Source organism: Tremella mesenterica (genome assembly GCF_000271645.1).
Source record: "Tremella mesenterica DSM 1558 unplaced genomic scaffold TREMEscaffold_1, whole genome shotgun sequence".
NCBI classification, from domain to species: domain Eukaryota; kingdom Fungi; phylum Basidiomycota; class Tremellomycetes; order Tremellales; family Tremellaceae; genus Tremella; species Tremella mesenterica.
Window position 1 is genome coordinate 2,086,833 of NW_006711225.1, and position 13,356 is coordinate 2,100,188.

Consider the following 13,356-nt stretch of genomic DNA (forward strand, 5'->3'; position numbering starts at 1 on the left):
TTCTTGTTGAAGTATCTTGTGTAATTTTCTTGAGCTAACTTGATGTTATTAGCTAAGGTTTGTTGCAAGTCTTGCAAAGTTTGGAGGTGATCTTTTGCTGCGGGAACAGAGAGTGAGGATGGTGGAGGAGATGTTGGATCATGTGGGTGGTAACCATAATTTGCTTGAAATGGGGTAAGCTTTGTTGATGTGTGAACTGAGTTGTTGTAGCTATACTCTGCTAAGTCTAGAAAAGATGACCAATTTGCTTGATCATAGTCACAGAATGATCTGAGGTAATGTTCTAAGACTTGATTGACTCTTTCTGTCTGACCATCTGATTGAGGATGGAAAGCTGTAGAAAAGTTTGGAGTAATTCCTAGTCCTTTGACAAAAGCACGCCAAAACTGAGAGTTGAAGACTGATCCACGATCTGATACAATATCCTTGGGTATTCCATGAAGTCTCCAAATGTGTTGTCTGAACATGGTAGCCAAGTTGGGCGCATCAAAACCATCTTCTTTGAATGGGACAAAGTGGGCTTGTTTAGTGAAGCGATCAACAAAAACCATGATGGAGTCATTGTTATTTGATAATGGGAGTTTGACAATAGCATCCATGGAAATGGATTGCCATGGTTGTAATGGAATAGGTAGTGGTTGCAGTGGTCCATAGGGTTTATGACGAGGGACTTTGTTCCTTGCACATGTATGACAGCCATTCACATATGTGTTGGTGAACTGTTGTATGCCAGGGAAGTAATAGTGACGGGAGAGAAGTTGATATGTTTTGTGTTGACCATAGTGTCCAGAGGTAGGAGAATTATGTGTTTGCTGAAGAAGATCCATCTTGACTTCATTATTGTTTGGGACATAAATTTTATTGTTGTAATGTATAATGTTGTCCTTTATACTGAAATCCTTGAGCTTTCCTTGAAGTCCTTGAGGTACAGGAGTAGCGGGAGATTGCAGATAAGGCAAAAGCTCTTGAAGGATGGGATCCTCAGGCTGTAGTTGCTTTATCCTAGCAAACATATCTGAATGTGGTGGTGTGTTGGGGGTGTCTGGAGGAATGAGAGCACCAATGACAAATTGTCCTGGTTTGAGTAGTGTGTGTGGAGGTGCGTCTGCAGCTCTACTCCCCCCTTGAAGATCTGACCTCCTGGTCAGGGCATCTGGTTTGCCCATCTTGGTTCCAGGTCGATAATGTATTTTGAAGTCAAAATTTGCTAATAATTCTGCCCACCGTGCTTGTCGGCGGTTGAGTACCTTGGATGTTGTGAAATATTCTAAATTTTTATGATCTGTGAAAACTGTGATTTCCTTAGTTCCTTCAAGATATGGTCTCCAATGTTTGAATGCTTCTACAATAGCAAGCATTTCTTTATCATAAATTTCATAGTTGAGTTCCGCAGGTTGAAGTTTCCGGGAGTAAAAAGCAATGGGATGGAGTCTGTTGTTGTCTGAGTGGGAGAGAACACCTGCAATGGCAAAGTCAGATGCGTCTGTCTCCACAACAATAGGTTTACTTGGTTGGTAGTGTTGAAGTATAGGTGCTGAGGTAAATGATTTTTTCAAAGTGTCAAAAGCATTTTGTTGAGTGTCACCCCATTCAAACTTGACTTCCTTGCGAAGGAGTTGAGTCAGGGGTGCTGTGACCTTGGAGTATGCCTTGATGAAACGACGATAGAAGTTGGCAAAGCCAAGGAAGACTTGAACATCATGCACTGTTTTGGGGGGTGGCCAGTTTGTGACTGCTTCTACTTTATGAGGGTCCATTCTGATTCCTTTGTCTGAGACAAGGTATCCTAGGAAGTCAACCTCATGTTTGAAGAAGGTACACTTTTCTGCCTTTGCCCATAGTTGATGTTGTTGGAGTCGCTCCAAGACTTTCTTGACGTGGGTGATATGTTCTTCCTTTGTATTACTGAATACGAGAATGTCATCCAAATAGACAATGACAAAGTTATCTAGAAAGTCTCTGAGAACATCATTGATGAGGTTCTGGAAAGAGGCGGGGGCATTTGTGAGACCAAAGGGCATCACAAGATATTCATAGTGTCCATAACGAGTGCGGAATGCTGTCTTCCATTCATCGCCTTTGGCAATGCGGACTTGATTGTAGGCAGCACGCAAGTCAATCTTGCTGAACCATGAAGCACCTTTGAGTCGATCGAGGGATTCTTGAATTAACGGGAGTGGATAGCGATTTTTGCGAGTGATACTGTTGAGTTGTCGGTAGTCCACACATAGGCGGAGTGTTTTATCTGGTTTCTTGACAAAGAGTATGGGTGATCCAGCTGGGCTTGAGCTTGGTCTGATAAATCCTTTCTTGAGATTTTCCTTGAGATATTCATCCAAAGCCTTTAACTCTACTTCAGATAGACTATAGATTGGGCCAAACTTAGGCTGTGCATTGCCTTCAAGTGTTATGGCATGATCATATGGTCCATGTTCTGGGAGCTTGTCAGATTTGGATTTACTGAATACTTCCAAATGAGAATGGAAGTCTGCGGGGATGATTTCCTTAAGTTTCTGAATGTCTGTGGGTGTGTCATCATCATCATCCTCTGCTGGTTGAGGATCAATGAGACTTGAGACTTGACTTGAGGTTGTGATTCCATAAATTTCTGCATTCTTAATGGCAGAGCGGAAAGCTGCTGCACTGACAAGGGATATCTTGACAGGAGCCTGAGGTGAGAAGGGAGACGAGAGTAGTGTGTTGACCTTGGTTGTTTTCCTTGAGTTAGCAATGTTGTTGCTGTTTCCTTGATTGATATTTCCTTGATTGATATCTCCTTGATTGATATCTCCTTGATTGATATCTCCTTGATCGATGTTTCCTTTGTTGGTTGATGGCGTACTTGCAGCATTTTTGCTGGGCAAGTTACCTGAGCTCGAGATGTTCCTTGAGTTACGAGGGTACTGAAGAGCAGAATCTCTTCCCACAGGTTCATCAGGCCTGCTGCACTGCTCCAGGCAGTACGGGGAATTGAACTTGATAGTCTGATGGGACCAATCAATGCTTGGGTTGTGTCGAGAGAGCCATGGGAGTCCCAAGATAACGGGATAGGTGCCAAGTGAAGTGATGTCAAGGGAGATTGTTTCCTCATGACTGGGAAGGCACATTTGAATGGGTGCTGAGTGATGTGTGATGGCGCCAGAGTTTATAGGTCGTCCATCAATAACTGAAACTTCAAGAGGTGTGTCCTTGGGTAGCCTTGGGATAGTTGTGGTATTGAGGAAGGTTGAGTTGATAAAACTGGCTGTTGCTCCAGAATCTATCATAGCCATAGTGTTGTAACGAGAGTTCCCAAACATGAGAGTGATGGGAAGACAGAGGTGGTCCTTGGGTGTAGCTGGTGAAAGTGTCATAGGTAATAGCGTTGTAGCCGTGATCCATAGTTGATTTATTGATACTGTGTTGTGCCCTGTAGAGAGCCCCAGAGGTGGGGGCATGCCTAAGCCTGGGGTTGGAAGTTTTTTGACTCCGTGTCAATAGTTGCGGTGATTGCATTGACTTGAGCTTTATTTTCACGACGACGTTGAGCAGCACGGCATTCGAAAGCTTTGTGTCCAGGTTTCCCACAATAGTTACAGAGGTTATTCTTCATACGGTGTTGACGCTCTGCTTGGGAGATAGGACCATAAGTTTGATGTGCTTGAGTTGCATCAATCTCCATAGGAGTTGGAGTATAAGTTGTGGTTGTAGCACGAGGGACAAAAGTGTTGTTGGACTTGGGAAGAGTTGTGGTCTGTCACGAGACATACTGACCAGCATATGCACGATATAACAGTGCCCAACGGAACAGTGATCTTAACCACTGCGACGAAAAGGCCTATTAATCGGCGGTTAACCCTACCGCCGATCGCTGGTTAAATACCCTTCCCCGACATTCGCTCGACTTGTCACACGCTTTGTGACATTATGCACCCTCTTGGGCCCCCGCGTTGGGGCCCCGACAAGGGGACCCCGCTTTGGGCCCCCACACTTGGGAAGGGTACGATAGACCGAAAACTTACTCCGAGAGGGAGGTTTTCCAAGTAGGGGCTGAATTACCCCCGGCGCCGTCCGGGAGTCGAACCCAGGACCCTACCCGTAACCGCCGATTAATCTGTCAGGAGACATACTGACCAGCATATGCACGATATAACAGTGCCCAACGGAACAGTGATCTTAACCACTGCGACGAAAAGGCCTATTAATCGGCGGTTAACCCTACCGCCGATCGCTGGTTAAATACCCTTCCCCGACATTCGCTCGACTTGTCACACGCTTTGTGACATGGTCCTTGGATTGTTGGTGGAAAATGTGTTAGTGTGCAGGTTGGTGTTGAAGCGCTGATTGATTGATGAAGTACGAGGGTTGTTGTTGGTGCGGCGACGCTGGTAAAGCAGATCATCATATTCAATAGCGGAAGTTACTAGGGTGTTATAATCTGCAAATTTGCTTGGAGCAAGAAGTCGATCCTTCACATCATCCTTGAGTCCATCAAAGAAGTTTTGTTTCTTGGTTTCATCATTCCAGTGGACATATGCAGCATGACGCTGGAATTCTGTAGCATAGATACTAGCTGAACCAGTTTGACGGAGGTTGCGCAGCTTGAAGCGGGAGGTTTCTGCAAGATTGGTATCACCAAAGTATTTCTTGAATTCAATCTGAAAATCATTCCACACATGCAACCATGAGGGTTGATCATTGATGTCCATGTCGAGGTATGGGAGTACCCATCTGTATGCTTCATCCTTGAGCAAGTTGGTAGCAAAAGCAATTCTGCTGATATCAGTAGAGTAGGTACGAGGTTGGACAGTGAAGACCATGTTACACTTGGCAAGGAACTCCAAAGTTTGATCCTTCTTGCCACTGAATGAGGGTGGAGAAGAAATCTTTGGTTCCTTGATGTGCTCAGGTCGAGTGTTGGTAGATGCTTGTAAGGCATTGATCTGAGTCTGAAGTTGGATGATCATGTCCTGTTGGGCTTGGAATGCTTGTTCAGCAGTGAGGTGAGTGTTGTTGTTGTGTTCAGACATGTTGGAAAGTTCTATGTGTCAGCAAATATTTTTCAATGTTTTGTAGTTCCCTTAGGTCTTGTATTTGTTTTGATATTTATTTGTTTTATTGTTGTTTGTATTATTAGTATTTATTTATTCTATTTTGTTTTGTGTATTGGTGAAGATAAAGAGAAGAGTTCTTAGACCTGTGTGAATATCCTGACGGAGTTTGTATTGGTTGAGCCTTGCTATGGTTGTGGGTTGTTACCCTTTGCTTGACTTTAGGTCACTTGAGTTGGGTGGCAAACGAAATAGGGTGATGTCTTGAAATGACCTTGAGATAACCTTGAAATGACCTTGATATAACCTTGATATAACCTTGATATGACCTTGATATATGACCTTGAGTTGACCTTGAGTTGACCTTGAGTTGACCTTGAGTTGACCTTGAGTTGACCTTGAGTTGACCTTGGATGATGTTGACTTGACCTTGGATAGCGAGCAAGGACTAAGTGATGGTGATCAATGGATACTGTCACGCCTGCGGGTAGACTGCGGTAGCAAAGGACTGCCTTGAGTACTGAAGGGGTTAGTCTCTGGCTCGCCTTACCTTAGATACTGAGGGGACTGAGAGTGTTGGGTTAAAACCAACTGAGTGACGAATTTCCTGTTCTAACCGTAAAAGTCAGTAATATTAGAACAAGAGGAAAAGAGATCCATTGATGGGGAAACTACAAAATATGGCCGGCTTATATAGACATCAGCACGAATGATTTCCCAATGAGATTTCCAACGACATCTTCAAATCCTTACATTTCTGCTCGGTGAAGTCTACACTTTTATTAGGTGAGATTCACGCCTAAGTATGATGTCACTGAGATCTACGGTGAACAATTCCGAAGCATGATGTCACCATGACATCATCTACTAAGCCTGTCTGCTAATCCATGACAGAGGGGTTCATCAGCCATTATACTAGGTCAAGATGAGGGTGTGAGCGGTTGGATCGTTAGAATGGACGGATCGGGACGAATCGAACACTCACGAGACGTTCGTCGCTCGACAGGACAAATGGTGGCTACTAGAGAGTCGCCAGATGTCATCCAAACCCCTCTTGACGCCATCGAAGTGGACCTAGACCCCGTCGTCAACGAAGAAATTTTCCCTGACGACCGCTCAGAAAGTGGCAAACAGGAAAATATCGATAATGAACAAGGAAATGATGTCGACAGAGACAACTCACCTAATACAGGCCCACAACCTACTGAAAGACGACGAGGACAGGGCATTTGGGGAGGAAATTGGATCTATGAGAACGATATCGTCGAAAATGAGAGAAATGATGAGGAAGGAAGAAATGATGACGGGGATGAGGGGATCCTGACGACACGTCACGGACGAGTTATTCGACCCCCCCACCGTTTTGCAGGCCTAACAGACTCGTTCCTAGATTTTGGTCGCAAGCCTAATAAGTTAGTCTCACTCGCCTCTATCGCAGGTATCGAAAGTGATACTTCTCTCATTGATCCTATCTCTCCTGAAGAAGCAGTAAACGGTCCAGATGGTGAGAAGTGGCTAGAATCCATGGAGAAAGAGATATCTAACATCGAATCTAAAGAAACATGGGTGGAAACGGTACTTCCACCGGGTCGTAAAGCCATTGGATGTAAATGGGTATTCAAAGTGAAGACAGATTCAGAAGGAAACTTACTAAAGTATAAATCCAGACTAGTAGCTCAAGGATTCTCACAGGTACCAGGTGTCGACTACGAAGAGACATTCGCACCTGTCGGTAGATCGGGGTCGTTACGAATACTCTTGACTATAGCGGCCACCGAAGATCTCAAAATTTGTCAGGCCGATGTCGAAGAGGCATATTTAAACGGTAAACTCGATGTAGAAATTTACATGAAGTATCCCAAGGGGATAATACCAAGACCTGGATGTAATACCTTGAAGTTAGTCAAGTCTCTTTACGGTTTAAAGCAATCTGGTAGGACGTGGTGGATTGAACTCGGGGAAGGATTATCTCACCTAGGATTTTCAAGAATCGAATCAGATTGGGGTCTTTACTACAGACCAGAAGGGAAAATCGAAGGAAAGGGAGCAGCAATACTGCTAGCCTATGTCGATGATCTAGTATTAGCCACAAAATCGAAGGAAGAAGCAAAGGAAATTTTCGATGGGCTAGGTAAAAGATGGATAATAACCGACCTGGGGGAGATAAGTACTATCTTAGGTATGAAGGTAACAAGGAACAGAGAAGAAAAGACAATATGGTTAAACCAACCAGCATATATCGATAAGATAGTTCAGAAGTTTCCAGAAAACGACTTACATCCAGACCGAAAAACGCTGTTACCTCTTACTGCGAAAAATCCTTCGATGTCGGAGGTGGAAAGTGAAATTCAACCATTTCAAGAACTGATAGGATGTCTACAGTGGTTAGCCACATGTACTCGACCCGATATATCATATGCAGCCTCATACCTTGCTAGGTATTTAACCAGACCGACGAAGAAAGTGTGGGAAGAGGGAATAATGGTAATTACCTACCTTCGGTCCACTCGTTAACATGGTATTCGTCTCGGTGGCGAGGCTAGCGATCTAGCAGGATGGGTTGATGCCGATTGGGCAGGCTGTAAAGACACACGACGATCAACTACAGGTTGGATATTCATGATGAACAACTCACCAATAACCTGGAGTTCAAAAAGACAAGCTACGGTATCGTCGTCGACAGTCGAAGCAGAATACATCGCGATGGCTGAAGCAGCGAAGGAGGCTCAGTGGTTGAGAGGATTACTGAGGGAGATAGGCTACGATCAGCGAAATCCTACTATATTAAACTGCGATAACCAAGGATCGATATCACTGGCGAGAAAACCTGGTACTCACCAGAGGACAAAACATATCGATATTTGACATCATGCTCTTTGAGATCTAGTCAGTAATAAAGTTATTGAACTAGCATACGTCAGCACTGTCTATCAGAGAGCAGATGTACTTACGAAAGCTTTAGGTGGACCAGTACATTCGGTGAATATGTCAGCGATACGTGTAGAACCACCGAAGAAGAAAAACATTGGTTCAGTATACGTGACATTAGATGATGATGAAATCATCGATTACGATTATTCTGACTTCGAGGACCTAGGAGATCTGTCAGGTGGTACAGAGAACGAAGTGGTACCAGAGAGAGAAGTAGTACCAGAAGGAGAAGTGTGGGTGGAAGGAACTTCAGAGAAACCCACCGAAGGAAAAGATACCACTGAAGGAAAAGTTCTCGTGAGCCAAAATGTAAAATTTTCAAGTGTACCTAAGAATGTGAGTAATTCGAAGATAGGTCAGAAACCACCGGTAGAACCTAGAGTCGTTAGAGAGATGAAGGAGAAGGGACAGAAGAGAAGAGAAGGACGACTACATGGGGAAAAGAAAGAGAAAACTACATATTTCCCCTCTCCTCATCACGACCACTCATTTCGTGGTCTAGGACATCCCTCACCGCCCCTTCCCAAGCCTCCATATCGTGGAGGAGATCGAACAAAGGGGACGAAGCCCCTTGGCCTCCACGAGAGGCCGCCGCCAAGAGAAACCGAGCGTAGGCCAAGGTGGCCAGCAACATCTGAAGATAAAAAATTATCATTGGAGAGAAATCGAGAAATCAGTCTAGATAATGACAGAATCAATAAACAATGTACCTTTTCTCTCCGATTCCCTCCAGAGACCAACCAGGAGAAACCCACGACGAGACATAATGATAATTCTTATAAAAATAAAAGATTTTCGGTGAGTGGCGAATCTATGAGATATCGTCAGCCAGGACCACGAAGGAAATTCATCGATTCTCGGGTTCCTACTAGCAAACCTGAAGTTTTAAGAAGCAGACAGGATAGAGGGAAGTTCAGAGAGTCAGAAATGAGTGATAAAAGTGGAGAAAGACAAAAGGTGGATATACCGTTAATTGGAGGTAAAAGTGATGAAGTAAAAGGAAAGATAGAGAAGAGTCAGTCGTTGGTAGCGGTGAATGGTAGCCACGTGTCAGAGCGGAGCCCCGCAGGGGGCCCCGCAGGGGGCCCCACAGAAATTCATTTCACGATTTCACCTACCACTACTACCACACACATAACACTCAATATTTCATCATTACTACCTTCTACATCATCACAAACCTCGCCGTCGCCATCGATAAATCGTCCGGGACTACTGCAGAGTCGTGCATTGTCCCGTGGGGGAGTGTTAGCCGATAGAATCTGGCCAGGACAGCCGAACCGCCGTCAGATAATTACCCCTTCCGTCAAATATTTCTTCGTTCAACTTATCCTCTGAACTTTATTCGATCGTCTCTGGTTTTGTGCGTGTGAGTGGAATGTGATAAGTATAGAGACATGTAGAATTGATGCATGCTCTTTTTCCCCTCTGTATTATCATCTAATTATCAGTTAACAAACATTGCCAGGTGGAAAACCAGGGATGATGAACTTTGGACTACCAAATGATCCCCCGGTCACTTGGACAGAAGATGGAGGACGGCTCAGTGAAAACGAAATGAACTGGAGAAGGGAGAACCGACGATGTCTCAAATGTAGAAGCCCAGAACACTATGCCAGCAACTGTCCAAATGGAGGAAACACAAGGAACAATGTTAGAGGATCTCCAAACCCGTATGGCTCACCAATTCCTAGTGGATCAAACTCGATCCCAACTGGATCTAAAGGGCCATTAGTTCGAGGAATGGTGGTGACCTTTGAAGAAGAGGGAAACGACTACCTGGCCTAAGTGATGCGACCACTTGCGGCCAGGATCTAACGGAATCGCAGAAAATTCAAATACCAATAGATCTCAGTAATGACTTGGCCATAAGATATATATAAATACAAACAAAAAAAGATACCCTACAGATTGGAATGTTAATCGATACTGGTGCTACAGGAAGGTATGTGCAGCCGGCCTGCCCATTATACCATCTATTCCCAAAGAAACAATATCAAGCACCACGAAAGATCAGATTCCTGGATGGAACTACCGCGACGTCAGTAACCGAATATGTAGAAGCTGAAATAGATTTGGGAAAAGGACTCAGGATTGCAACTCGACTAAATGTTATGGCCTACGAAGGACCTGAAGTACTAGTAGGATTAGATTTCTTGAGACAGTTTAGGGCAAGGATTGATTGCGGACAAGGACTGATCGAATTTGACGGAATTGGACGTGATACTGGTTGGAAGTACCCAAGACTAGAGGAACGGCACTGGAGAAAGGGGAAGATGAAATGAGCGAGGAGGAACTACGATGAGTCATACCGACACAATGGCACCAGTACCTAGAATTATTCAAGGTGGAGAGAGCAAGAAGACTACCACCAAGAAGAGAATGTGATCACGAGATTGAGTTGACACCAGGGGCAGAACTGAAGCCCGGCCCAATATACCAGCTAGACGAACATGGGGATGCTTTCCTAAAGCAGTGGATCAATGACGGGTTAGCCAGCGGACACTTGCGAAGAAGTAAATTGCCTTATGGGTCTCCAGTCTTCCTGGTCCCCAAAAAGGGAGTTATTCCCTATCGAGTGGTAACAGATTACCGAGCACTTAACAAGGTAACAGCCAAGGACTCGTACCGAATGCCGCTTATCTCGACATTACTCGATCGACTTCAATTGGGAAGGGTGTTTACCAAACTCGATCTGAAAGGGGCCTATCAACTAGTCAGAATAAAGGAAGGAGATGAACATAAAGCTGCTTTACGAACAAGATATGGTAGTTTTGAAAGCACAGTCCTAAGAGATGGGTTGTGCAACGCTCCGGCCACCTTCCAAAACTTCCTGCAAGACATGTTTCACGACCTGTTAGATGAAGGAGTGGTAGTTTACATAGACGACATCACGGTATACTCGGACACGATCGAAAACCATCAGATAATCGTCCAGAAGGTATTAGATCGACTACTTGAAAACGACTTGGTTGTCAGTCCGAGGAAGTGTGAATGGAGTTGCAATGAGGTGAAGTTCTTGGGGTATGTTATCGGACACGAACGAATCGAAATGGATCAAGGAAAGGTGAAGGCCATTCTAGAGTGGGGAGAGCCCATGACAGTCCGAGATACTCAGGTTTTTTTAGGATTTGCCAATTTCTACCGACGGTTCATCAAAAGGTTCTCACATATTGTGGGTCCTCTTACCCGGCTAACCAGGAAGGATCAGGCTTGGAACTGGACAGAGGAGTGCCAAAAAGCTTTCAACGACTTAAAGAAAACATTCACCACAGCGCCGGTACTTCGACATTTTGACAGAACCCGACCGACATGGATCGAAACTGATGGATCTGACTGCGCAATAGGTGCGATAGTGTCTCAAAGATTCCCTCACCCAGCGATAAAGGGTACCACGGAACTCCACCCGGTTGCTTATTGGTCTCGAGCAATGACACCGTGCGAATTAAACTATACGGTGGGAGAGAATGAATTACTAGCCATCGTGGACTGCTTGGTAGCATGGAGACCCTATTCAGCAAACAGTAGTGATGTAATCAAGGTCATTACGGATCACAAGAACCTAGAGTACTTCCAAAGCAAGCGACAACTGAATCGAAGGCAAATGAGGTGGTTGGAGATATTAGGAGACTTCAACATAGAGATCACCTATCGACCAGGTAGCAAAAATGGGGGAGCAGATGCTCTAACTAGAAGAGGGGATTATCACCCAGGAAGAGGGAGTAGCAAGGACTCAGACCTAAACAAAGGTAACTGGCTACAATTGCTACCAACAGACAAACAAATTGGATCGAATTCAATGGACTCAGAACACAAAGAACCAAGACACATAGTAAGAGGAGCAATCCGGGAAGACTCACTATTTGGACTCATCAAAAACGGACTGAAAGACTCAGAAGACATAGCAAACATACGACGACTAGGAATGCAAATGACTCAGATACATAGCACACAGGACACACAGAGGACACAGATTAGCACCGAGACACCAGTAGTATCATGGACACAAAGCGGATTACTCCTGTACAAAAACAGGGTAGTCATACCAGAGGGACAAGCTAGATTAGAGGTAATGAAAGCAAGACACGATCCGATATTAGTAGGACACCCAGGAAGAGTGTTACGACCCTGTCACTCTACAACCTATTCGCCATCATCGCCTACTTCGACAGGCTCGTAACACCTACAACACCTTACAACATCTCTTCAACCTATCAATCCACAACTCGCTACATCCTTCATACTTCACCACCCTGGTGTCACCGTCGTCACCCTGACATCACCCCGCACCACCCCGCACCACTGTGGTACAGTACGAGCCATGGTTGCACCACTACGAGGCAGCCCGCACCATACTGGAGGAACCTGACGCCACTATGGGTCAGCATGGGTCAGTACGGGTCACCCTGGGTCAGACTGACACCACCTTGGGTCAGGCTGGCGCCACTACGGATCAGGCTGGGTCAGCACGGATCAGCATGGGACGGGACCATTCAGGCTGGCGTCAGGATGACGCCGCCCGGAGAGGTGGCGCTACACCGGGGGACCAAATGAAGGAAATATAAGGAGCACATTTTGTCTTGATCCTCTTCAAGGATCAATCTATCATAAGTTACAAAAGTTACAAAGTTACTTCCATAGGCCTTACATAGTCTTGACATACATCTTCGGTCTACTTCGCTTCGCTCGCCGACACTTTGGGATCCTTCGAGCATACCTTCGGTCGCATCGTCCTTTCGACCACATCCCTTCAATCTTCGAGCACATTCTTCGATCTTTGACATCACACCTTGATCCCTCCGATCTCAATATCTCAATCTTCGACCACACAAGTCTAGTGGTTGTGCAACTTCGCCTCCGCACAACCCGAGCTCGCCGATTACGACTTCCGCCGTCTACTCGTCGCTGGCCCAAAGGCCTGCCAGGTTCGAGTCGTAACAAAGAGACAAGACTATCACCATGGTCAAAGAGGACTATTACTGGCCACATTTGGATGATTATATTGCAAAATACGTAAAAGGATGTGAGGTCTGCAATCGACATAAGACTCATCGACATCAGCCATAAGGACATCTAGTCTCTTTGCCAGTTCCCACACTCCTGTGGACAGACATCTCCATGGACATGGTGGGACCTCTACCAAAATTGACCGGGTTCGACACAATTCTAGTAATAGTCGATCGACTGACCAACATGGCTCGCTTTATTCCATGTACGACCGGACTGACAGCGAACAAGGTGGCCGACATATACATCAAGGAGATCTTTTCGAAGCACAGAGTACCTCGAACAATTGTATCAGATAGGGGAACTCAATTTACAGCTGAAATTTGGAGGGAAATATGTCAGTTCCTGGGAATAAAGAACCTATATTCAACTGCGTATCATCCTCAAA